We start from the raw sequence: 25,099 nt of genomic DNA on the forward strand, positions 1-25,099 counted from the left end.
GGTGTGTGTGAAAAAAAGAATGGAGAGGCTTGGCCTTATTATGAGTAAGATTAGTCGCTGTGATCTATTTCTATTATTAGAGGGAAAGTGTGTTTTTGCTCTCATTCTCTGAATGAGGTGGTGTGTGTGGATCTTGAGGAAATTGAAAACTATTTTCAAATTTTGGGATTAAGTTGTATATTTAGGCTGCTTTTTTCAGAGTAGTAACTGGCATCCTTTTGCATAATTGGTGGTTATGTGTGTTGTATCTGTTAACACTGGTTAACATCCTCTCCCCAATTTAAAATGAACAGTGAGGATCTTTACACTGCACATCACTCTTATTTAATAATTTGTTATAGACCTATAAATGTATTTTCTTGTTTGATTTGTAATGCTTTTTTACATCTTGACCAGGGGACTACAGATGAAAAATAGCCTTTTGGCTAATTCTGGCTTTTTAACCATGTTTGTTCATGCGTTTTGTGAAATTGCACTGTCCCCTTTTAAATAAACCAATAAAAAAAAAAAAAAATAGAATAATAATTGTTAATCTTATTAATTCAGTTTTTATAAGAAACCCACCTTGATGTTTTTTTCTGTTACAATAATGATTAGCCTATTATTGTTGAATTGACAAATTTGGTTAGTCTCAGCTAGATTTACAGTGCATTGACGATCTAATCGTGTTTGATTATCTAATAATGTGTTTGGCTGGTTTTAATGTGAAATGTGCTCTTTATTGAGGGGAGCAGTAGATAAATGTGTTCTGTTTGGCCAGGAACCATGCCAAGCTGGAATATTTCAAAGGTTGATGCTTTCCGTCGCATTCTTTGCGTGTCTCTCAGTTCTTAAGTTGTCTGTTGCATTTTAAGGTGGACGCGTAGAAGCGTAACATAAAACCAGCTGTTCCTCTTTACGAACCCCGCTTTTTTTTCTCCTCACAAGATGACAGCACATGTAGCGCGAGTAAGAAGTAGCGTAGTGTGTTGAAGAGGAAGGGGTTAACAGAGATCAGCACCGCTTCTGTCTGCAGACTGAAACAGGATGCAGCGAGTGCATTGTCAGCCTGCTGGTGTGAGTGCAAACAGATGAGGAAATGCTGGAGTGGCTACTCCAAAACTGTTACCTTGGAAACCGTTTGCGTCATGATCGCCAGCAATTAGCTTGCAGCTCTTTAGTTTTTCATGCTGGCTGAGCGAGCTGAGCAGCGGTTGCTTAAAGTGTTGAAGTGCCGCTGTTAGCTAGGTTACTAACACACCGGCACTTTTTTTAAAAGTACATCTATAACTTTTATTTAATTTTTCCTTCTTACCTTCTTGTTTTTTTTTTATTGTCTTCGTGTCTCGTTCAGCTTTCCCTCGCAAGTGCAAGCAGTGGTTCCTTTAATACATTACGTGTGATTGACATGATTAACATTGATAAATATTATTAATACAGGGGGAATATTTGAGGACAAGCTGTCCAAGCCAAACTCTTGTCAAATTGTACTCTGGTGGTTCCTCATTTCCCCAGCTTCTTATCTCTCTCTCTCTCTCTCTCTCTCCACAACTGTGTGTGTGCGCACTCTCTCACTCGCCATATCCATGCAATGCTTTTGGTCTACATGTTTTGTGGACATTAATGGAAACAGTTAAAAGATAAGTGGCTTTTCCTGGATGTGTTAAAGCGACAGGTTCACACCTTACCTTAGTGGAAGAGGGGGTTGAAAGTGGACTAGGGGACCCATGGGTCAAAACACGGGACGTCTGGCACACCTCCCCTCTTTATATTAGCCACACAATTGGCACATCTTATTGGTTTTAAGTAGGCCCAGGGATTTTCTGCATGGCTTATCAGGAAAGGTTTATTGCACCATAAGTTTCCCAGACACTCAAACATTTAAGGTGGCCTAGTAGCTCTTAAGTCCACAAGGAGGTTGTTGATCCTTGTATGTATGTCCTGCATTTGAAAAAACTGTTTGTTCATTTGAACGGCTGCGGGGGTCAAACACATGGTCAGGTCTGACGGAGAGGAGGGAATTGCGGGTCGTATGTAGAGTTCATGGGTGAATTACTGAGCTCAGGAAGCCTGTGTCAAATTTGCTTAAAGATCGCGATTGCTTTTGGTCTGAAGTTTCATGACCTGAGAATGAAAGATTTATTTATTATTTTTGTAGTATTTAGTTACACTTCACAATTTAAATTTCACAAATTTATTTAAAAATACTCTAATAAATGAGTTTTATTTTTTTTAAAGTAGGCCTACTATGATGAATACCTTTTTAAATATGTGTTTTATGTGAATTATTCTGTGTAGACAAGAAAATGCGTCTGATTTGAGAGTTTTTGGAAAGCTTTATTATTATTAAACACATAAAGTTGCATATATGTGTGTGTTCATGGAAGCATTAAATTACTGTGGTAATGCATTATGCCATTGAAACACAAGTATCTTAAAAGGGCCGCGCTCTCCTTTTTCCTTCTTTCTTTGACCATCTGTCTCTCTCTCTCTCTCTCTGTTTCTGTCTTATTTGAAAACAGTGTCAGCACTGCTGCTTTTACATCAAAAGACTGTTGCTAGGTGACTGCTGACGTCAGTGGTGGCTACAGAGGAAGGTCTGTGTGTTTAGCTGCTGAGAGCGAACCCCACTGAAAGAGGGCAAAACTATGAAACGCTGTTACTCACTACCCTACAGAAAGCTGAACTCCTGGAAGAACTGACCTAAATATTCCAAATGTTTCCTTTTCTATTAAAAGTTTTTCACTGTGAAAATGTAATGCTGATAAAATGTAGCCCTTTCAGCAAGCCCCCCCTCCCCCCATTCCCCTGTTTTGAGCTTTAGCTGTGATGATGACGTCAGTCGCATTTCACAGGAGGGGAAAAGTCAATCATTAGTGTCAAAAGAAAATCCCTGACTTCGGCGACGGCGTCTCGCCCCCCTCTCGCATAAGCCTCGTCCTGAATTCTCTTGACTTTGTTTATGCTGGTCAGGAAGTACTACTTTTAAACAGATGAAATGGTTAAAAGCAGATGTTTCCAGTGTTTTTACCAGGACTTTTTATTACCTTTTTTTATTACTATTTTGCAGTTTTGCTTTGATCCCGTTTTTTTTTTTTTTTTTTGTCTGACTATGGTTAATTTTAGAGTAAATTTTTTTTTCTACAAAAGTGAAATTTATGAAACTATTAAACTAGGATGGCTATATTTTATATAAAATTTTAAATGATTGATGTAAGTTTACTCTTAAATGTATACTATGTCAAAAGTTTATAAAATAAAATAAAATATATGCCATTTTAATGTCTCTTTGCTTAAAATTACTTTTACTACTTGACATTTAATAAGTTTCTTGCAGGTCTGTCTAGTTACACATTGACATTCTGATTGGTTAATGGCAAAAAATGTCCTATAAGTTAAAAAGTTATAGATGGCTGTAGAAAAACATAATCACAAATGTAAGTAATGAGGCATAAAAGTACTGTCTGTTAAATTGTGTGTGTGTATTTTTTGGGCTTTGTGTACTTGCTCATGTGTGTGTTATGAATGACGTGAGCTGTCATGAGAGATAAGAAGGCCACTCAAGCATGTGGCTTAATGAAGAGTGTGATAGGCGTCTGTGGGAATCACGTGGCCATTAGCAAAGAAGACTCGTTACTTTAGTGAGCTCTTGCACAGACACACACTCTGGTGGTGGTGGTGGTGGTGGCACTACGCTAGATTAAATCAGAATCTTTGCCCACCCAAACGGCCACGTATGACGCACACACAGTTCCCCACCAGGTTAATGAATAGAGGCCTCTAAGAAACAGGCAAGTGAGCTTTGATTGTTGATTGTACTTTTTCCCGAAAAGACGTCAGAGAGAAATATAGCAGTGCCTGAAGAGAGAGTAAAAAAATGCATATTCTAATTGCATACCTATATATATATATATATATATATATATTTACATTATTATTAATGCACTGTTCAAAAGGTGTCAGTGAGATTTATTTCTAAAGATGTTAATCCGTTTATTCAGCAAGGATGCATTACATTGACAAAAGTAAATACATTTATAATGCAAGTTGCATAATAATGCACAAAATTATATCAGCATGTTACTGAAAGATCATGTGACACTGAAGACTGGAGTAATGGCTTTTAAAATGCATTAAAATAGAAAACTGTTTTTTAAAATGTAATAATATTTAACAGTATTACTGTATTAATGATCAGATAAATGATGCTTTGGTGAGCTTAAGAGACTTGTGTTATTAAAACTAAAGACAGAAAAGAGTCAGAGTACATTCACTAGGATGATATAGTTATTTTTCAGGCCATTTGCGTTTTTTTTTAAACTTTTTATCTCATTCTTTGAAGTGCTTTTAAAAGGGAATGGCCTCTTGGGAAATGAAGCGTGATGCTCATCTTCGCTCGTGCCCGGAGAATGACTGCAGCAGCTGCAGGGCTCCCACAGTGCTGTGCAACAGGGATGATACAGGAGCACGGCAAAGCCTTTCTCAGCTGCACTCCGACAGGCGCTCGCTTCATCGGCTGAGGAGGCAGAGCTAATGCTCCCTGGCACGGCCCGATGCGGTGCCTGACTGAAAGATTTGATCCCTAACCCCCCAGAAACCCGATGACGGCATACACGGCCCTGCTTATACATAGGAAGGGATGTATGACCAGAAGCCCTATCACGAACCCTGCCACGGCCCGTATCATGTTCGCTCTCAGCATCATGGCACACAGGACAAAAGGAGCTCAGTGCTCTGATGGGCACCTGTATACTCGATGACAGGCCGCTGAGGTAAAACCTGCTCGGGGCGCCACGGATGCTAGCTTGACGTTACTCCGTTACACCCTCACCGCACGTAGGCAGAGGAACCTTTATGAATCATTAAGACAGTGTAATTAAGACACTCTTATGTGAACATGTGCCCGTTTCATATGATGTTTGAATTCAATGAAGGCATTTTAAAAATGGATTTCAAGGAAATGAAAATCCACAACTGAATAGAGTGTTCTGAACCTTACAGAGCTCTGTCAGAACCTTCCCGTCATGGGATCATCTTATGGATTTAGTTTTAATTAATAATTTTTTTTTCAAAGTCTTTAATCTTATAAAAAATATATATTTCTTTTAATTAAACAGCTCAAACATACTTTATCAGTAGAAAAAAAATTATAATAGTATGCCATAATTTAAGACATTTCTTCTTAAAATTAAAGAAGTTAATTTAAAGAAGTGTCATCCAAGATGTCCATGTCATTCTTTTTTCAGTCGAAAAGAAATTAAGGTTTTTGATGAAAACATTCCAGGATTTTTCTCCATATAATGGACTTTACTGTTAACCAAACAGTTCATGGTCTAAAAGACAGTTTCAGTGCAAACTGCAAGCTGTTCAAAGGGCTTTAAACAATTCCAGACGATGAATAAGGGTCTTATCAAGCGAAATGATCGCTCATTTAAAAAAAAAAATTACATAGTTTAAGTTTTATAAGCACAAATGCTCGCTTTTTGATAAACGAGTTCGAACAGGAGAGTCACGAATGCGCAAACGCGAACAGAACAAGGTGACCATTTGGGCTTATGAAACTTAAACTTTGTTATTTTTCTTTTTTAAATGAGCGCTCGTTTCGCTTGATAAGACCCTTATTCATCGTCTGGAATCGTTTAAAGCCCATTGAACAGTTTGCAGTTTGCACTGAAACTGTCTTGGACGTTGAACTGTTTGGTTACCAGTAAAGTCCATTATATGGAAAAAAATTCTGGAATGTTTTCATCAAAAACCTTCATTTCTTTTCGACTGAAGAAAGAAAGACATGGACATCTTGGATGACATGGGTGTGAGTAAATTAAAGGCAAAAGTTTTTTTTTTTTAAAGTGAACTACTCCTTTAAGTCAAGAAGCCTAAGGTTTTATATTGAACCCTATTGAAGATCTCGAATGTTTGTTTAAATTGGTGGTTGTAATGAGATTGCATGCTAATCTGATCTAGAATAAGATGAAAGGATCAAAAGATCTTTCAGTGGTTGTTTCGGAATGTTAGAAGCCTGAATGTGGCAGATTTTCGATTGATGCTCGCTTGGACTTAGGACAAGGACTGAGGTTTAACATGATTTAGTCACTGTTTCAGCAGGAGCTGCTCCAGTCCCATTTATTATTTTGGGGGGATGTTCTCGATGCCTATAACTCATTAGGTGCTTGTGCACAGTTTAGCTTTTCCTAAAAACTGATTGGATTGTCTGTATCATGATAACAGTTTTAAAGCCCATTGGGATCAAGTGGAAAGCATTCTTTTTGCATTCCTCACATGCCTTGCTCTTTCGAGATGTTGTTTGGTTAGTGCAAATTGACACCACATGTCGAAGTACCTACACTAAGGCATGATAATGGTTAATTTGTTTTTCTCTGGGTAAATAAAAATATTATTTACTGTCTTTTAATAATGAGACATCAACAAATGTTTGCTTAGGGAAAACTCAATTCCATTAGGGTTTTGGCATATAAACACATCCCATGTTTTATGTGAGCAAAACCAGCCCTTGCAATATTTACAGTGAAAAGCAGTAATAATAATAATAATGAATAATAATAATAATTTTTTTTAATCATAACAATTAGAAATACACAAGTCAAAGTTGTAATTACATTTAATGATAAACACACAGTGATAGTCTCTTGTCATATTAGCACATCTCTTGTCGTACGAGCTAGCAGGATTCTAGGTATCAATAAGAGAGTTGTTAATGTTTTTAAATTTAATGGGTTTAGTTAATACAGTTAATACAGATATAGATATGGATACTTGTGTCTAACTGTGGTCAACTTGCTCTCGTCTCATGTGTTCACCGATGCTTTAACCATTACAATATGGCAGACTGCTTCCTTGTAGCGGCCCATAGAAACAGACATGAGGGAACTTGCACTGACATATCGTAATGTGTCATCGCCATTGTTTTATCTCAAGATGCACACCAGTAATTTTTTTTAACGTATAAAAGCTACTTAAATTTCCTAATTGAACTAAGGCCTAATCCTGGCCAGTTTGCTAAGTAGCTTGCTAACTATCTATATGAGCAGCAGATATCTATATGAGAGTAGAGGAGATGTTTTTAAATGAAATGGTTTTAATCGATACAGTTAAGTTTCAGAAACATAAAACAATTTAATTGTATTTTAGGAAATATTATTTTAGTTAACTCCCCTGAAATAAGTAATATTCTATTTAACTAATGGTTTCAAAACCTAAATGAATTAAGGCAATCGGTTTCCTCGATTGAAATTAGTTATTATACTTTGATGGGTTTTACAGTGTAGTTATTATAGTAAATCTATCATTTTATCCAGATTTTTTCCAAGTAATCACAAATGACTTTAAATCAGAATCCATGTTAATGTTTCTCTGTCAAATATTTGCTTTTGATTAGTTTCTGGAAACATTTAGAAGCTGAAACACTGCTAATCTTGCCCGGAGAATCAACCTAGTCAATTAGTAATCTTCAGGAGATTTCTCTTAAGAAATGTCCTCTGGCAACCACATTCCAAAGATGTGACTTTGGCCAACAAAAGTATTTTTCCCTTTATAAACTAATTCACCTTGTTTAACAGCCATTACAGGTTTAGGAAACTAATACATGAAGATACCTGATGCAGCTTTTTCCCTAAAACCTTTTTTTGATTGCATTTTTCTTTTTTTTAAATAACTGAACAAACTAGCATCAGTCCTAGGCTTTGTGCTTTCTCATGCTCTACTGAGCTCTGGTGATGGTGGTTTGCGTGTGAGAGTGCTCTGTTTGGGTTCATGGGGTTTATATCTGATATTTGAACACTGAGTCACCACACTGACATGAAAAATAATGCTCACACTAAATGATATGACATGAGACACATCTCTAGATTTTGGAGTGTTTGGTATTTTATCTACAACTTTCTTAAAGGGATAGTTCACTTTGAAATTAATTTTTGATATGTTTTTGCTTACCTCAAGGGCATCCAAGATGTAGGTGTCTTTGTTTCCACATATTTTCAATTTTGATATTTTTAGGTCAAACCGTTCTTGTCTGTCAATCATATAATGGAGGTATATGGGGTCCACCTCAAAGAGCAAGCACAGAGAAGTCCAAGACAAGTTAAACATGATTTAATGACTCGTAAATGCAAGTACACATTGATGGCCTAAGACACCAAACGAGCGGTTTGTGTGAGAAAACGAACAGTATTTATATCGTTTTTACCTCATGGAACCACAGTCACGTCCAAGTACTCTGAGGTCGAGGGCGGAAGTGATATTTTATTAAATTGTTTCTTGGTGACAACATTGTGGCCTTACAACTGTGATGATCAGGCTGTGCATTGTGGATCTATGACTAATAAGAATGTCTGAGATAATGATAGGAAAAATCAAGTTAGAAATCCAATAGTTATACTACCGGTATTTTACAATTACTTTTAATTTGATGACTCTAATAAGTGGTGAAAATATTCAAATATATTGTCTAATATACTACACTACTGTTTATTTATTTTAATGATTTGAAAAGTCTATGCTCACAAAGACTGTATTTTTTGATAAGAAAATTCAGTAAAAATAGTATATAACATAATAATAGAAAGATAATTGATTCCTGTGATGTCAAAGTTGAATTTTCAGCATCATTACTTCAGTGTCACATGATCCTTCAGAAATCATGCTAATGTTTTGATCCGGGGCTCAAGATACATTTTTAGCAGTCTTGAAAACAGTTGTGCTGTTTTTATTTTTTTTTATTCTAAATTACAAATCATTTGTGATTTGTAATTTATTACACCCTAGCTGACTAAAAGTATTCATTTGTTTCACACACACAAAAGCTTACTGAGCCCAAACCTTTGTGAAATTTTGTCATGAAAACAAAAATGGCTTTTGCATGTTGGTTATTACCATTCTGATTTTCATTTACTTTTTTATCACTTTTTTGTAACAAATAATACCATTTAATACAAACGTGACATCTTTCAAAGAGCTCTGTGTCTTTTGGCCTTTGAGTAAAGCTGATCAACTGATGTTGGACATCAGAGGGTGGAAGAGGTCTTCTTTAGTATGATGGCAGTAATTCCGATTTTTCAGGCCTTGTTTCTCACATCTCTCTTTCACACCCTACTGTCATCAATTGGACTCTTGATCCAGAATACACTCCTGTCACAAAGGACCACTTTATGTTTCTCATAAAACAAATCATTACACTCACATGGCGACAAGAAGGAAAAATCCTAAAATCCTTTTATCCTAAAGTGTTTTAGCCAGAATACTTTGGTTTGTGTGGATTGACAGCAGACTGAGTAAACAGCTTGTCAGGTGTGAGATCATAACACTGCTGCTGTGCCAGTGAGTTTGAGGAAGGGTCGGTGTACTTTCTTGGTCAGATTGTGTGCAAGACAGAGAACATGTGAGCATGTGAAGTCCTGTTTTCACATGTGAGATCCCACAGTGAAAGAACGGCAGGCATTACATAGTACAGCGTCACACTAGATGCTGACCTTTCCTGCCCTGATCCCCTCTCTGCCCTCAGAGCCGCTTTTTTTTTTTAATAACAAGCCCCTGTGTGTTCAATGCTTAACAACACCAGTCTTGCCTGTCTGACTCGCTGCTGTGTGGCTTGCGTTTTTAGATCTGTATAGCTTTGTGTATCTCTATTTACTAGAATTTCTTGTTGTTTATATTTCTAAATATAACTTAATCATCACCATATATCTGATATGATCTAATATTGCTTATCATATTAATCTGACATCGCTAGCTTGATCACTTAAATATGCACCAATTTGCATACATTTGCAGAACAGAAACTTGAACATTTGCATAAAGCCTGGTTCATATTCTTGTTTCATTTTGTTTTTGGCTATCTCTTTATCATTAAATAAGAAAATACTGTCAATAGCCAGAAAAAAACAAAACGTTTTAATATGTTTTTAAGAATAAAATATTGTATGAAATGATATCGAACTGGTTTTGTTTATTTAAGTGCAAGTGCCACTGAAGTTTTCTGGTTCAGTGCATGAGAACAATAGTTTTTTGGCCATTATTGAAATGTATTGTAATTTAAAGCTACAGACACAAATACTGTAGAATAAATGCAATAAAATAAACTCTTAACTCTTTTGCCAGCTACCACTAGCATTTTTAATAATTTTCACAAAAGTTTCATGGCCCACCAAATATTTTGTTGTTTGAATATTTGAACATGCAATTCATCAAAGAAAGAAAAGAGCCTCTGCTTTTAAACAAAAACCTGTTTTATTCTAGCTTAAAGGAGTAGTTCACTTAAAAAAAAAACCTGATAAATAAAAAAAAACTGAAAAAAAAACTGCTGATAATTTACTCACCCCCATGTCATCCAAGATGTCCATGTCTTTCTTTCTTCAGTCGAAAAGAAATTAAGGTTTTTGATGAAAACATTCCAGGATTTTCTCCATATAATTGACTTCAATGGACTCCAACAGGTTCAAGGTCCAAATGAGAGTTTCAGTGCAGCTTCAAATGGCTTTAAACGACACCAGACGATGAATAAGGGTCTTATCTAGCGAAACGATCTGTTCTTTCAAAAATAAATAAAAAAGTTTAAGTTTTATAAGCACAAATGCTCGCCTTGCTCTGTTCTGTGAAGTGCGTTCATCACTCTCCCATTCAAATTCGTTCATCAAAATGAACGAATCTTTTTCGAGTCATTTCGTTCATTATGTTCGCTGAATGTTTCATTGTTTTGATGAACGAGTTCGAACAAGAGACTCACGAACGCGCTTCACAGAACAGAGCAAGGCGAGCATTTGTGCTTATAAAACTTAAACTTTTTTATTTATTTTTGAAAGGACTGATCGTTTCGCTTTCAAAGTCCATTATATGGAGAAAAATCCTGGAAAGTTTTTATCAAAAACCTTAATTTCTTTTCTACTGAAGAAAGAATGACATGGACATCTTGGATGACATGGGGGTGAGTAAATTATCAGCAAAAGTTTTTTTTTATTTTTTAAAGTGAACTAATCCTTTAATGCATTATTTTTTTTTATCAACATTTTAATGTAACACACACTATTGCTTGTTTCTGTTTTTTTCTTCTCATGTCTTTTTGATCAGGAGATTAAGTTCTCTTTCAGAGGATGTGTCAAAGCGCTATATAACAGTGAAAACACAGAAAGACTTACAAATGGCTGACATTTCCTTCTGGCCGGGAAAGAGTTAAAATTGTATTGTAGAGGTTTCCTTTCCACTAGTCTAAAGCAACATGTTATGAAAAGCCAAATAGTTTAAAATCTCAAAATTAACCAGTGCAATGTTGTGGTGGAAAAAGCAGTGTTTTTGGCTGTAGTATATTGCCTTTACATAGCTGTGTGTTTGAAGTATTTTTTATGGATGCTGTTGTTTCCTATAGAAAATAATTTCAATTTATTTGTTAGTTAAAAAAATTATATTAATTCACATGCAAGTCTAACTGGGATACATGCTGTTTTCAAAGAAACCTCAGATTACCTTGGTTAAACAGTAGCCTGAGCTACAGTAGGCTATATCTACATGGCTTAGTACATGCCTTAAACACAAATATAAACTGTACCATAGGACAACAAACTTACCTGCTTGCTCCCATACATCAAAAAAGTTAGACGACGCCCATCTGTCACAACAGAGATCTCTCCCAACACACTGTAATCAACAGTGCCGTCTAAACTGGAAGGCGTTTCTGTATTTGATACACTGCTCAGCTCGTCCAACTACTTCATTTTGCTTCCCAAATTAAATAATATTACTTGTACTTGTACTTGAATTAATTGATTGCCATGTATTTTTAAATATTTTTTCTCACAGTTACATCAAAGCCAGATACATGTTTCTGATCGAACTGCTAGTTTGATCTAGAAAGTACAAATTTATTTTTAAATAATTTGTTTTATTATTTGATATTTATTAGGCCTAATGTAATTTATTTATTTTACAATTATTTGATATTTGTTTATTTATATATAATTCCTAATGTTATTTACTTTATGTATTTATTTATAAAATATATGTATAATTTGTTAATTCCAATTATTACAACAATTATATTATATTTATAATGCATTATGTAATGCACATTTAATTATTTGTATTTTCACATACAAAAAAATAAAAAAATAAAATAAAATGGTTGTCATTTTGTTAACACTGAATTAGTTGTAACTGTTCAACTGGCTGTTAGTGGAATGCATCACCTGGTTAGTGATCCACCAGGTCATGAGTTTGAGACCCCTGATTTCCAGTTCATCATAGATGGATATGTAAGAAAGAGTTAAAGGTTTAGTTCACCCAAAAATGTATACAATGTTGTTATTTTTGGACCAAAATGTATTTTCGATGCTTAGTTCGAAACATTCTAACTAACCCACTGATGTCACATGGACTACTTTGATGATGTCTTTATTTCCTTCTGGACAAGGACAGTATACCGCGTATACATTTTCAATGGAGGGACCGAAAACTCTCGGACTAAATCTAAAATATCTTAAACTGTGTTCTGAAGATGAACGGAGGTCTTACGGGCTCGGAACGACATGAGGGTGAGTCATTAATGACATATTTTACATTTTTTGGGTGAACTAACCCTTGAAGCAGGATGAACCCGTGGTTATACGATCGCTTTGATAAGCAGTTAAGAAGCCTGTGGCCCTGAGCGTCCACTTGTTTGTAAATGATTCACTTGTCAACAGGTGATTTCTCTGGGTTCTCTAATAGATGGCAGCTCGGCGCTGTTCACAGGCTTGTTAGTGACTAGAGATCTGCAGCGCCTGTGTTTATGTGAGAGGTCTGTCCGCACTGATTCCAAGATAAAGCCAGATGTTCCCTTACAAGGCCTCCAGTCTGGGCCTATCTGGCTGCCATGGCCATATCAGGTAGAGTTTTCCTGTTGTGCTCCAACTCTCTTTCCCCTCCGCATGAGAGGACGCTTCTCTGCCAGCGTTGTTTGTGTGTTTGGCCTTACTTGACACAAATCAGTCTGGCATGAGCCGTGCTCCGCGGAGCGAAAGATTCCAGGGCCTGACATGTTGTATCCAGCATGTTGATGTTTTGGAGATGTTATGGGGTGTAATGTTAACACTGAGTTCTGGAGAAACTCTGAGGGATCAGTTCTACGCGAGGCTGTCGTAGACACACCATTGTGTGTGTGCGTCTTCTGTTCCATCGAGCTATAAGGAACAGTGCCTGTGTTCGTTCAGCCTTCATTTACAAGGCAATTGCTGCATAAACGTCTGTCTGTCTGTCAGGAAACACTATTTATTGCCCTGTCCTTTCAAAGTCACTTTCATAAAATATATGACTAGCTCTTGTTGGTGACAACAGGGAAGTCAAAGGCTACTTTAGAGTCGATCTTAGATTATGCTTTGTAACATTTCTGAACACTGTTTTATGGTTCCCAGTATTGCACATTGGATTCATGTGAACTAGGTGATTTTAGAGCGATAAAGTTTATCCAAGATGGCAGAAAAAAGCGCTAAAGAATATTTTTTCAGTTTTTTTCATATCACCATATTTATACATACTCATTTTTATTGATTGCAGTCTGTCAAATAAAAAATTGCTAATAATAGCTTTTATCATAGTATTGAAGTCAGGACAATTCAGCAGTAGTGTAGTAGATCAACAAGAAAGTTTTGTTGAAGAATGTTTCAAGACTTGGTTACCAAAAATTAGTTTTTTGATACCATTTTTAATCTGTATTGTTTGGCATATTATTAGTATTGTTTATGTATCCATTTCTTTGTTTATTTTGCCCAATAGTTAGTTATTTACTTACTTATTTGTTTGATTTAATATTATTATTTTATTTATTTGTTTTTTTCAGGTTCACATTAAAATTTTCTGAAGCGTTCATTGGCATCTAGGTGACATCAGAATAACAAAGTTTAGTCAAGACCCCATAAATATTGAAATACTTTGTGTATCTTTATTCATTGATTTATTTAAGTCCAAAATACAGAGATAATTCAGCTGTACTGTCGATTAACATCCAGACAACATCAGACTAACAAAGTTTAGTCAAAAATGCCAGAAATAACTGGTGAAAGAATATTTGGTTACACTTTGAATGTGTCCTGTTATTACAAAAGATAGTACATGTAACAAGAGCATTGAAAATGCAATTGTTACTGAATATTTCAAAACTTTGTGCATCACCACAGAGCAGTTTATTTTTTGATACCGTCTGCTAGAATAAGATAAACGGTAAACTGGTTGACTGGCTAATGAGCTCAAGAGGCTTATCATTGAGAGGGAGTGTTGAGGGTGTTCATGATGGGAGGGCACATAGCCAGTGTGTTCCACAGTCATTTAGACCTATTTGTGCTGGGTTGAACTTGAACAGCTGAGGTCTAGGGCATTCGAGGATGCTGGGCTCAGATGACGTTGAACCCACATGAAATGCCACCTGCCTGAAACTATTAAAGGGTGTGTGATTTATTGAGTGCTGCGATTTAACTTTGGATCAAACTAGCCTCTCAGAATCTAATCTCAAAAGTACACTGATGGCATTAATGTTGCCATACGGACACAATATGCTATCCCTAAGCTGCTAAATATATTGGGGAAAATAAGAGATTTTATGATAAACCCCAAAATGCTAATGTTTTTTTTTTTTTTTTCATTTGGCTTAGAAATATTTTATACCTCTTGATCCTGCTTTCATTTTAACCTCTGTTATGAAATGAAAGGCTTCAGAAGACAAATGATAAATAGAAAGCCAGGGGAGGAGTTTGAATTGGTCGAAAGAGGCTGCGTTTCACCTTTCATGCTTTTGAGTTTTCACACTGTCCTATTAGCTGGAGTTTGAGAGAGTCAGTCAATATGTCACACACTCCTGCTAGAACTCGATGTGCTCACTCTGGAACAAGACTAGATTGGATAAGCTTTCAAAACTGACTTTTAACAAACTGCTTAAACTTTTTGTAATGGTTATTTGTAAATAAGGATGGCTTTAATGGCCCAGAGACTTATTGACCAGTTGATGGAATTGGGTTGTCATGTAGTAGGCCTATGTTTTTGCTTTTTTGCCCTTGCCTTGCAAACATTTTTGTGTTTTTTATAGCGTTTTGAATATGATTGTCGAATCCTGCTGATTTAAATATCACCAAGGTAATGTTTTCACTTGTGATTGTCTTTTGAGCCTGTTATAACTGGCTGAAAATGATAAACAAATCAATATTTCTAGCCAAAGTGTGTTTTATATGGATTCTGAATGCATTTGTTTCCTTTATTTATGTTTTTTAAGCACAAACTGTGTACACTACCCTTCAAAAGTTTGGGGTTTGTAAGTTCTCATTTTTTTTTTCAATAGAGAAATTAATGCTTCAGTAAGAATGCATTAATTTGATCAAAGTGGCAGTAAAGTAACTGTTTGTGTTATATTTTGTATTTGCTATTCAATGCTGCTATTTTGAACTTTCACTTCATGAAATTATCCTGAAAAAAATACATATCACAGATTCCACAGAAATGTGTAAAGAAATGTTTCTTGAGCACCAAATCAGCATTTTAGAATGATTTCTGAAGGTCCAAGAGACACTGAAGCCGGAGTAAGGATGCTGAAAATTCAGCTTTGCCATCCCATGAACAAATTACATTTTGACATGACTACTGGTTTATTGTATTTTTGATCAAATAAATGGAGCCTTAGTGAGCTTTAGTGAAAGAGACTTCTTTCAAAAACATTAAAAACTATAACCAGCCCTAAACATTTGAACTGAAAAGTGTACATATTATGGTAATGGTGTCAAACATACAGAGATAATTCTGCTTTTCTGCCAGTTTCATTAGTTCATTACAAACATTGATCATAACCTGTCTGTGTGGTTTGTTTTGAGCCCATGTCCTCATTCTTTCTAAACACGTCGATATGTGGTTCTTTGTTTATTTTTTGACTTGTATAATGTCGTTTTTTGATGAGTATAAAGTTGAACAAAGCCAAATAGCGATGGGCCATTAAGTCCTGAAGCATACCATTGTGGGAAAAAGTTCATCATTGACGTAATATTGTTGACCTTCCTCAGCTTGTGGCATTTTTGTTGTTCCTGCAAAAACGTGTTTGTTATTATGCAAGCTCCTCTCGGTCTGGCATGCGGCCATGAGCCAAAACCTGAAGAATGAGTGAAGAGACAGAGACTTTAGCAGAGATTAATCTCACGTGTGTTTGTAGTTTTTCAGCTCTAAAGATTTTAGCTGCCATATTTGACTTTTTTTCTGCATGGTGCAATTGAAGTCAGAAACACTGCTTTCACTCTTTTAAATGTAATAATGTTTATTGCATTTATACACTTCTGACAGTCCTTCAAAAAGGATTTATGCCATTTGGTGTAAACTAAATTTCACAATTTACTTTAATTTGTCATTTTTTTCTGGCTAGTCATTATAATTTGATCATTTTAGTCGGTTTTATTTTCTGTAACATGTCGTATTAGAAGCACAAGTCAAATTTTAACACTGTGTGCTGGACTTTGGAAGAGCTCTGAAATATCCAAGCTAGAAGCCAGATTTGATGGAAGGAGTGTGACTTGAAAGAGAGGAAACTGCAAGATTACACCATCAACAGGTTCAGAGTCTGGTCTTCCCAGTGACATGCAGCTTTCAGCACAGATTTTCTGGCCAACCAGCTTGGGTTTCATTGCCCTGGTGCCACACTTACATGAGCTTGATTACACAAGTCAAGGCCAACCTTTGGGAAACACTTGTTCCCTCCTCCATGGTTCAGCCCTGGAGTCCCCTCCTTTGTTTTTATGGTATGGAGGTGTTGTGACACCGAAGAGCACGGTGAACCGAACCGGCTGGGGCTCAGCAGACTTGCGTCATCAGCATCTGTTTGTGTTGGAGGCAGGTGACCCCAGAGAGAGATGAGCTGTAATTCAGAGAAGCATAGCAGCTGGGATTTCCGTTTGCATGGCCCTGCATGCTTCATTTGTTTGAATATTTGATCACATTGATGTATAAACAGCCATGAACTATTGATTTCTTTCCCTCGTGTGCCTAGACTTGTGTGCCAGAGATCCTTCGCACACCCAGATACTGCATTCACTGCTTTTTGAATCAAGCTTCAGACAGCAGGATTTTCATTTCAGCCCTGACATAAAGAGCAGCCTCTCTGGAGCTCTTTGCTCTTCACTGTGCCAGCCAGCTGTGTGCAGAGGCCGGGCGAAAGAGGGGGCAGCCAAGCCCTAGGCCTGCCCCGATGACCCCACAAAGCACCTGTTCACAGCACCCGCTCTGGTGTGACTGGAATCTGGTTGGTTGGCTTGGGGGGAATGACGGCAACTTCTGTGGCTGCTGGCCTGCGATTAGCATTTGGCTGTCATGTAGGAGCTTTGCATGTATGATCTCGCCTCAGCTCTGCTGATATCATACGAAAATGCGTATGTGTGTATGAATGTAGTACTTAGCAAGGAGTCAAGGACATATTAATTTGATCAAAAGTGACAGTACATTTAACATTGTTGCAACCTATTTATGTTTAAAAACTGTCACAGAGGGTCATGGTGTCATCAGTATTGGGACTTGTTGTTTTAAACTTGACCTATGCTTAATTAGACGTTACAGCAAATAAAACTGACTAAACTGATCACATTTTAATTATTGGCCTGAAGAAACTGTCAAATACTGACAACTGTTTTCAACATTGATAATAATAAGAAATGTTTCTTGAGCATCAAATCAGCATATTAGAATGATTTCTGAAGGATCATGTGACGATGCACAAGTGATCAAGTGATGATGCTGAAAATTCAGCTTTGCCATCACAGGAATAAATGATCTTTTATAGTATTTTATATTATGTTTTATCATATTAAATTATTATTATGTTAATTATATTATGTTATAACATATAAATTATTTTAAGATATATATTGAAAACAGATATTTTAAATTGTAGTATTACTGTTTTAACTGTATTTTTTTTTTAAATAAAATGCATTCAGCTTTGGTAAGCATAAGAGACTTTCAGATACAAAAAAAAAATCTATTTTATTTTTCAATTTTTGGGGAATACTTTGTGCTTCTCGACATTTATCATTGTGTTTTTAAGATGCTATGTCAAAAGGCAAGATATTCAGTCCTTTCTTTTCAAACTTAAAGCTTTACTGATTTTGAAAATATGTAGTTTTGCACATCCCTAGACAGGACAGGATTCCCTTCCACCTAGTCTAGCGAATCAGATACCCTGGCTGACCACCGAATAACCCCACCTCCAAGGCCCCCCTACAGTAATTCCAAAACAAATGGCGATGGCTAAACCAGATGCTAGCGAGCTTAGACTGCAACTAAGACAACACACACAACGAACTGGAACTTGTCTTAAAGCTTAACTGCGTTCCAGGCCTTAATCAAATTAGTTCTTGTGAGGATTCGATTTTTGCAAAATAGGACAATGAACCATTTTGAAGACCATTGTCTTTACTGTGGAGAGAAAAGCCATAAAAATCATCATCCCATGACGACATTTTTGGGAAATGCTTTCAAACCCTCCCTTTGGAACAACTCTCCATTATCACACCATAACCACTTTTAATAATTTATAAAACTGCAACTGATGCATCAACCCATTTACAGCGTCTCTGTATTAGAGCGTCTTATAATGACTTGCATAATTTCCTGGAAGACTGTAATCGAGCAATTACCATCATATCTTTTCGGCCGAGTGGAACGTTGGAAGCTTGTGACCGGTTTGGTCTGTATCTGTAACTAGTTTGGAGAGAAGTGATGCTCCTATGTGAAAAGCACAGGACGGCGTGGTATCTCTTCATCCCCCTCCGCAAAGGGAATGTTCCACAGGCCTGCCAGCTCCTCCTGACAACATAACCCTCTTCCCCAGTCTCTCTCCTGTCCGTCAGAGTCCTGACACCAGCGAATGAGAGCCAGACATAATCACTGCTCAGCATGAAGTCACTGACTGCTTTCCAGAAGACGGCATAACTCTGTAATGACCAGGACTGTGAGCCATTAAGGATGGGTTGTACCCAAGTTCAAGGACCGAAGCATTGATTTGGGAGATACTGGGATAAATATCTGTCGGATCATTGTTTGGCACAAAAAATGTTTCAGGTCGCCATATATGTCATTGATTAACATAGTTTCAAATACTTCAAATTTTTTTTTTTTTTTTTTTGAAGAAGAAGTGCATCATTTTTATGGAGAAGTGTTCTTTCTTTTGTGGGGTTTCCTAAATTAAAAAATGATTAAAATGGATTCTGCAATATGTGATTTCATGCAGAAACATTGCACAGTTTTCCCGGAGAACATGAATGTGCAATTCAGATCAATGCAGCCGAAAAGTCTTAATGTTCAGTGTGAAATGTGATCGTCTCTAGGGGTCAGATGAGACTTTAGAAAGGGCCATTGACCTTGTCTTTGTCAGACTGGCTGGAGTTGACTGCAGAGTAGCCAAGACTTTCCCACACTCACAGCTGCTGCTGATGAGCTGAGCCGTGAGGGGCGTTAGCCTGCCCTGCACTGACGTCAGCTCCCTGAACACCCACTGGGACACATTCATCTCTGCTACACACACACTCTTGCTACCATACCATCCACGATTGGGCTCTCCTAAAGCACCACATTTATCGTATACATAAGGATCTCATCATTTTATACATGGTGTTTTTGCTGGCATAAGGTTTAAATATTAGTATTGGTATTTTTATTGCTCCTTTCCAAAGCTTTTATTCACATGCTAATGTGGGGGTTTCCAAACGTATTTTATTTTATTATTATTTTTTTTTGTGAACACTGAATTGTTTACTTAGTACCCCCTGGGATTTTAAGATCACAAAAAGTGATCCGTTTTTGTTGGATTTTAATAGGCTGTACTTAATGAAGAAAAAATACTGTAAAAACAGTTATATTGCGAAATATTATTACAATTTAAAATAATTAATTTCTATTTTAATATATTTCAAAATGTAATTTGATCCTGTGATGCAAAGCTGAATTTCAGTATCATTGCTCCAGTCTTCAGTGTCACATGATCCTCATAAATCATTCTAATATGCTGATCTGGTGCTCAAGAACCGTGTCTTATTATTGTCAATGTTGAAAACAGATTTGCTGCTTAATGGTTGTCTTTACTGACTTTACTGTCACTTTTGATCGATTTAATGCATTCCTCCTGAATCAAAGTATTAACTATTGACATTATTATTATTATTATTATATAATTCATGTTTGGTCATTTATGCATCAACTAATACACCTTGATACAACTTAAAATATTAAAGGAGTAGTTCACTTTTATCAACTTTTGCTGATAATTTACTCACCCCCATGTCAAAAGGCAGTTTCAGTGCAAACTGCAAACTGTTGAAAGGGCTTTAAACGATTCCAGACGACGAATAAGGGTCTTATCAAGCGAAACGATCGGACATTTAAAAAAAAACAAAAAACTTACGTTTTATAAGCTCAAATGCTCGCCTTGCTCTGTTCTGTGTGACTCTCCTGTTCGAACTCGTTCATCAAAATGAGTGAATCTTTTTCCGAGTCAATTCGTTCATTTCGCTCTTTGAATGAACCAAATGACTCGAAAAAGATTTGTTCATTTAGATAAACAAGTTCGAACAGGAAAGTCACGAACACGCATCACAGAACAGAGCAAGGCGACCATTTGAGCTTAGAAAACTTAAACTTTATTTTTTTTTTTTATTGAGCGATCGTTTCACTTGATAAGACCCTTATTCATCGTCTGGAATCGTTTAAAGCCCTTTAAACAGTTTGCAGTTTGCACTGATACTGTCTTTTGGGCCTTGAACCAGTTTGCTTACCAGTAAAGTCCATTATATGGAGAAAAATCCTGGAATATTTTCATCAAAAACCTTAATTTCTTTTCTACTGAATAAAGAATGACATGGATATCTTGGATGATATTTATTGTAATGTGTTACTGAAAAGAGCTTTCAAACTGGCCGAACATGATATTTATAACTTGCAGTAACTTCATGCTTGAGGTGGTGGAATGTAACGAAGTACAAATACTTCGTTACTTTACTTAAGTACATTTTTCACGTATCTTTACTTTACTTAAGTACAATAAATAGTGCATACTTTTTACTTTTACTTCGTTACATTTTGCAGCAATTATTATACTTTCTACTCCACTACATTTCTACAACTTCTGTTACATTTTCGTTACATTTTCTGATCAGTTTTTCCCCTGCCAAAACGTAATCTGACCGTCCGTTCGTTGCACGTTTGTCTCACCAGTGACGTTTGGTTGCCATAGATACAGTATATCAACCCGGTCACACTAAATGCGTCTCACACGCAGTGTGTTTATCATGCAACTCATACGCGAAAATTTGTTTTTACGTGCATAGGAAACACACCGTGTGTAATATATGTTTGGTTTGGTTAGGATTATGGCAAGCCAAGAGGTTCAGAATTACACCATAAATTAATCGCGTTTATTGCCAAACATAGTTATTAACATATAGTAAGGATAAGCATGATATTGCCTAATTGCAAGCTTGTTTCAGAAATGGTGACATTTTTTTTCCATCTATTGAACATCATTATAGGAGTAGGCTATTAGGTTGAATGAGTTAGAATTAAATGTTTAGAAAATAGACATTAAGATAATAAATTGTTATGCAAGTACTTTTACTTTTAATACTTAAAGTACATTTAAAATAAAGTACTTTTTACTTTTTACTTAAGTATGGTTGTCATTGTGTTACTTCTACTTTTACTGAAGTAAATATTTATCTGGGTATTTGTACTTTTACTTAAGGAATGAGATTCAGTACTTCCTCCACCACTGCATGCTTGTCATTTCATGTGTCGTATTATAGCAGGCCATAGCTTACCATAGCTTCATTGTCCTTGATCTCAGATCATGTACTGTATTTGCCTATGTAAAAACTTCACCCAACTGTTTTCTGTATTTTAATCAATTAAAACAGGTTTCTCATTTTCATAAAATCATGACGTACAGACTGGTGTGTTCCCGCTCTGTCTCTCTTACCCCGTGTCTCTGCATGTAAGGTGATACGTGTTCGTCAGTGGTTGGTTTGTTGTTCTGCTTCACTGGCTGGTCTGTTGTGTGTTGATGAAGCTCTTCACTGGCTCTGTTGCTTTTATGATGCTGTTTTTGTTTGGCCAGCCCTGGTTGGCCTCTTGCTTTCAGATGGTGTGTGCAGTTATTTAACCACTCAACTGAGATTCTCTCAAACGCATACAATGCTCTTGTACTCTCTGTCTCACACTTCATCACTTTGATACTCTCATAATGACAATGTAGTTGTGCAAATCCTTTTTCTTTTTTTCTTCATTTTTGTTGATGGCTCTTTTTTATTTAGGCTCGTTGTCAGCACAGATCCCACATCATTTGTGTTAGTGTTGGGTTTACGTAAAAAGTATGATCACTTTGACCTACTTATGTAGGTGAATATCTGCAGACTAGAGTCTATTTCGAGTGAACTATTTCAGAGTGTTGTTGTAATGCAAATATGATATGACGCATATTTCCCACAATGCACCTGCAGGTTATCTGTAAAAAAATGTGGTGATGATTTTTTGTTGTCTAAATCATTTCAGTTATAAATGTGTTAAATGCAATTCATGCTGTCAGTAACTTAAATAGACATTTGATATGATGAACATGTTTTCAGCTTCAGAATTGTTTGTCAAAATTGTTTGCTTGTTAAAGGGATACTCCACCCAAATATGAAAATTATGTCATTATTTACTCAAAGTTGTTGCAAACCTGTATGAGTTTCTTTCTTCTGCTGAACACAAAGGAAGATATTTTGAAGAACTATTGGAACTTTGGCACCATTGACTTTCATAGTATTTTTCTTTTTTTCTACTATGGAAGTCAATGGCACCAAACAACTGTTTGGTTGCAATTGTTCTTCAAAATATCTTCCTTTGTGTTCAGCAGAAGAAAGAAACTCATACAGTTTTGCAACAACTTGAGGGTGAATAAATAATGACAGAATTTTCATTTTTGGGTGGAGTATCCCTTTAAAATATACTGGGTGTAACAAAAAAATACACTACCGTTCAAAAGTTTGGGGCCAGTAAGATTTTTGTTTTAAAAAGATTCATTTGTTTTATTCTGCAAGGGTGCATTAAATTGATCAAATGTGACAGCAAAGACTATTTAAGTTTTATAAAACAGTTCTGTTGAATTTGCAATTTTTTTCACAGGTTCCTCAAAAACAACAGTGTTTTTCTGTATTTCCTCAAAAACAACAATAGCAAACAGTGGTAATTATTATAAATGTTTCTTGAACACCAAATCAGCATACAGTATTAGAATGATTTGCCATCATATGAATAAATTGCATTGTGAAATATATTCAAATAGAATATATGCAAATGTATATCGTAATAATAATAATATTTCACAATATTACTCGTTTTACTGTATTTTATATAATAAATGAAAACTTTGTGAGCATGTGAAAAACATTTAATATAATTTGACTTTAGATTTGTATTAAGGCGTCAAGTTGTCAAATGGTGTAACCCTAATATGACTCAACAATTGTATTTGTGAAAAAAAATACTTTTTACCTTTCAAAATATTTTGGAAAACGTTTTTTTTAATTAGTGGTTGAGATTGTACACTAACAAGTAGTGAAGGTAAGACATTATTCTTTTACTATTTAAACGTATTTACACCTGGTAGTTGCATTTCAAGTGTGCCTCCTGTAACCACTGTGATCAGATTTCAAGGGGATTTCATGACTACATACATCACTGACTACGTCAGAGTGTAGAAGGAAAATCTGCACGGTGTTCCTCTCAAATGTACATGCATTTTAATCTAAAAACAAACATGTTTTAAGTGGAATACAGGAGTATCTGTATTAAGTGAAGTTGTGTGTGTGTGTGTGTGTACGCGTTCGTGCAATTTTCAAAATGTTCTTTTCTTTTCTGCACCTGGTGAAAAAAAAAAACTTGTTTTGCTGTCTTGGATTGACAGGTATGTAGGCAGTCTTTCACAGTTGTCTGGGACATGACACTATTCAAAGGTTTAGGTTCAGATTTTGGAATGTCTCTTATGTTCACCACAGCTGCAATTTTAGCATTATTACTCCAGTGTTTAGTGTTACACGATCTTTCAGCAATCATTCTGATATGCTGATTTGGTCCTCAAGAAACATTTTTATTATTATTATTATAATGAATTTTGAAAATGGTTATGCTGCTTAATATTTTTATTAAAACATAATATGGACGTCTTATTATTAAAAGAAAGTAGCATTTGTTTGAAATAGATTTTTGTTTTGTTTCAAGATATCTTAAGGACCTCATAATTTTGAACAGTAATATATCGGGATGAATTAGTTGAAAATGCATGTATTTGTTGTGTAATCACAAATGTACGAATGTGGTTTGAGTGATTGCCTCACAAAATGTTTTGAACCCCATTTACATCCTTATTTCGTGCTGTTCACTTCACGAAAACAGAACTTAATTGTTAATACCAGGCGCACCGGGATCCAAATTTTGTAACAAATTCAAGGAAACGGTTATGAAACCAACCCCACCTTTATTGTTCTGGTAATCTCTGTTACGTCTGTGAAGTTTACTAGTTCAACAGACCGTAAAGAACAAAAGTAGAGAGATTTGATATAAGTAACTCTGTGACACTGTGGGGTGTTCAGAGGGTTTAAGCATATGTTTGTGTAGATAACAAGCTCTATGCCAGTGCCACATGATTTGATGGAAACGTATCTGACCAGTGGCCATTTTTGACCCTCAAAACTCTGCATGTGTGAGAGTGTTAGACTCCTTGGCTTTTTTCTGAAACATCTCTCCTCCATCTGTCTCCCGCCATCATGGTTGCCATGACGTTTGTGCTATTGTTTGCTGGCCTCTGTCAGGTTTCCATGGCAGTGCTTATTTGCCATACTAAATGTCTGATGGTGTTAAGCAGATGCTGACAGCTAACAAGTGATCATCTCTGTCTGATCAGTGAAACATCTCAGTTTGGAGCAAAAGGCCATGCACCGTGTTGACATCATAAGCAAATGGAATCGAGTCATTTTAACTGAAATGAATCTTCATCTGTGTCTTGATCTGGATTCATATGTTGTTGGACTTTTTTTTTTAAATTATTGACCCAGTTTGCAGTGTCACATGTGAGTGTTTCCATCAATTCCTT

At 36.0% G+C, this 25,099-nt stretch overlaps 1 protein-coding gene and 1 long non-coding RNA gene across 2 annotated transcripts in view; one reads left to right on the plus strand and one right to left on the minus strand.

Annotated features, from left to right (window-relative positions):
* Positions 1-25,099, plus strand: part of pde3b (phosphodiesterase 3B) — a 53,117-nt gene that overhangs the window by 10,680 nt on the left and 17,338 nt on the right. The window lies entirely within an intron of this gene.
* LOC148998470 (uncharacterized) lies at positions 4,696-8,249 on the minus strand. Its single transcript, XR_016164470.1, has 3 exons — positions 8,183-8,249; positions 7,930-8,043; positions 4,696-4,829 (listed from the first exon to the last, which is right to left on the minus strand). It is a non-coding gene; the product is annotated as an uncharacterized LOC148998470 (long non-coding RNA).

This window comes from Pimephales promelas, chromosome 1 (assembly GCF_988280905.1).
Source record: "Pimephales promelas chromosome 1, fPimPro1.hap1.1, whole genome shotgun sequence".
Classification (NCBI taxonomy): Eukaryota; Metazoa; Chordata; class Actinopteri; order Cypriniformes; family Leuciscidae; genus Pimephales; species Pimephales promelas.